This window comes from Musca vetustissima, unplaced genomic scaffold (genome assembly GCF_032173495.1).
Source record: "Musca vetustissima isolate MV318-11 ecotype Yass unplaced genomic scaffold, APGP_CSIRO_Mvet_v1 utg8949, whole genome shotgun sequence".
Lineage (NCBI taxonomy): Eukaryota > Metazoa > Arthropoda > Insecta > Diptera > Muscidae > Musca > Musca vetustissima.
Genome location: NW_026879336.1, coordinates 61,677 through 64,729, shown reverse-complemented (window position 1 = coordinate 64,729; position 3,053 = coordinate 61,677). Strand labels below are relative to the sequence as shown.

At 36.0% G+C, this 3,053-nt stretch overlaps 1 long non-coding RNA gene across 1 annotated transcript; it reads right to left on the bottom strand.

Annotated features, from left to right (window-relative positions):
• Positions 1 to 256: 256 nt before the first annotated feature.
• LOC133324220 (uncharacterized) lies at positions 257 to 2,067 on the bottom strand. The gene is made up of 2 exons (XR_009754117.1): positions 2,010 to 2,067; positions 257 to 535 (listed from the first exon to the last, which is right to left on the bottom strand). It is a non-coding gene; the product is annotated as an uncharacterized LOC133324220 (long non-coding RNA).
• Positions 2,068 to 3,053: the final 986 nt, after the last annotated feature.

Below are 3,053 nucleotides of genomic sequence, written 5' to 3'. Positions count from 1 at the left end.
ACTTTATTTCAAGGGAACGACTTCCACACCATCACCATGGCCGTCGCTTGAGTTCTGGGGGCCAGTCGAAGGTGCAGATTTTCAGCTGACCTCTTTGGCAAGTAAAAACGATAATTTTGTTTGTTTACAACCTGCTGGAAAACGAATGTTTTCTCATCGAAAAAAAAAAACAAATTCGGCAGTTCACCACTTTCGGCCAAGAGAAGCAACTCTTTAGCTCTTTTGAGTCTATTTTCAATGGCTTTACCCCGAGCTCATTTTTCAATATTTGCCGAATGGAATATTGCGATATGTTCCGCTCACGAGCCATTTTTCGGCCACTGCGACGCGAGTTTCGATCAAGTCGCTTCTTTACATTTCGAACGATTTCTGCTGATATTGCTGTTTTCTTCCGTCCACTTCCTCGACGTCGGGCTACACTACCAGTATTACGGTAACGAGTGATGGTACGAGACACAAAAGATTAATTCACATTTAAATGCTGGAGTGGAGAAATCACACTATCACGCTTGAATTCAATCACGAATAACTTTTTCTGGAAAATTCTCACCAAAATGCTTTTGCATGCTTGTTAACAATATAATGAGCTGTCACAGGAATAATTTTAATAGCTGTCGGACGAGTGGCTTAGAAATGACTAAAGATGGTATTTACCGGGTAAATACCCAAGGGGTGGGTAAATACCCATTTGCGGGTATTTATTTGGGTATTTACTATATTGAATCGGTAATAAAACATTTTGCACCCTATTTCCGGGTTTCTGTTATCAAATCGATTTAGGATGGAAAGTTTTACGATACTTTAAAGACTTGGGTAAAATTTTGCATACATGTTTTTAATGTCAAAGCAAATATAGAAACCCAAAATGGGGTCCCTGGGTCCAAGTTTTGATATAGCCCCCATACAACCGTATCTCCCGATTTAAGGTATTTTTTGTCTATTAGACACATTTTACAACCAAATTGGCTGTAATTTGGCACAGAGTGTTCTTTTTGGGTACCAAATGTCCATGCAAATATTTATGTATTCAGGTACACGTTTACTGGTAGCCCCCATACAAAGGTACCCCTATTTTGAGTATTTACCCAAAAATAGGGTATAAACTCATTTACTACCGAACCACTAGCCATAGGCGGCCAAAATTTGGCTCAGAGGGTTTTTATACCAATACAAGTAATGGTATGGGAAATGGGGTCCCTGGGTCCATGTTTTGATATAGCCCCCATATATAACCGTACCTCCCAAATTAAGGTATTTTTTAGCATTTAGACACATTTTCCGACCAAAATGACTGTATTTTGGCACAGTCATTTGGGTTCCAAATGTCCATGCAAAAATTTATATATGTAGGTCCAAGTTTACTGGTAGCCCCCATACAAAGGTACCCCTATTTTGAGTATTTACCCAAAAATTGGATATAAACTCATTAAATGCCGAACCACTTGACGTAGGTGGCCAAAATTTTGCATACATGTTTTTAATGTCAAAGCAAATATAGAAATCCAAAAAAAGGGTCCCTAAGTCCAAGATTTGATATAGCCCCCATATAACCGTACCTCCCGATTTAAGGTATTTTTTGGCATTTAGACACATTTTTCGACAAAAATGACTGTATTTTCCAAGTTTACTGGTAGCCCCCATACAAAGCCCCTATTTAAATACCTTAAATCGGGGAGAAACGGTTATATGGGGACTATATCAAAACTTGGACCCAGGGATTTCTATATTTGCTTTGACATTAAAAACATGTATGCAAAATTTTGGGCGCCTATGTCAAGTGGTTCGGCAGTTAATGAGTTTATACCCAAATTTTGGGTAAAAACTCGGGTATATTTAAGTAGTTACCCACGTCTTTAAAGTATCGTAGAACTATCCATTCTAAATCGATTTGATAACAGAAACTCGAAAATAGGGTGTAAGATGTTGTATTACCTATTCAATGTAGTTAATATCCACAAATGAGTATTTACCCAATTTACCGGGTATTTACCCTTTGGGTATTTACCCACTTCCCATCTCTAGAAATGACAGCCGTCTGAAGTTGCAGTTTTTTTATCTCACCCTGTAGTATGGTCGGCCCCTGTTCGAACCCTGGAATCACATTGTCGCGGATTTAACGTTTCTCTCTTATAAATTGATCGATGGGCTTCATTATTTCAACGTTTGCGGAATTTTTATCATTTTTTTCCTTTTTACATGGGAAATTTTTATTATTTTTTTTCCATACAAAACAATTTAATTTTTTGCAAAAATAATTTCACCTATAAACTGTATAAAGTAACGTTTATTAATGCTGGTCATTTAAGTGTTTTAATGTTATAACCATTGTTGTTGTTATTGTTGTACAACAACAATTAAAGTGTAATTCATAAATTTCTCCAACATAATCTCCAACTCAACTGCAACAAAAACAACAAATGTACATACGTATCCACTGATCTTTTGTTATTAATATTACCTTCAATTGCTACAACAACAACAACAATAAATTAGGTATTAACTTTGAAAATTTTCACTGTTTAATTTCACAACAAACATTTGAAAAATTATTCGTTTGCTTGGTTGGCTGGCTACCTTTATCAGTGGCGATGGTCCATTTTAGGTATTCATATATGTATGTGTGTTGTTATTAATGGAGTTTTCACTTGAGGTCGATTTTTCAGAAAAGAAATTTGGAACATAAATATACCAATACTCTGAAAGCTTCCATTACGACTCAAGAAATCTCTATTATATTAGAAATAACTTAAAACGTCATATCGATTATAACGATGATATCCAAAAGTCCCGCCAAAAGTTCTGTTCTTTATTTGATATCGTTTATAACAACTATTGTTTATAGCGACCAATTTCGCCGATCCCTTGGTCGTCGTTTTAAGCAATCTCTACTGTATTTCTATAATACCATTCATTCAATGAAACCTTTCTCTCTATTGCTTGGCTTGGTGATTGTACTGTAGTTGTTCTATTTAAAACACACAAACCAGACACACATACACATTCATATGTTAATTTCATGCGGCCACAAAAATCTCCATATGATGGACCAAATC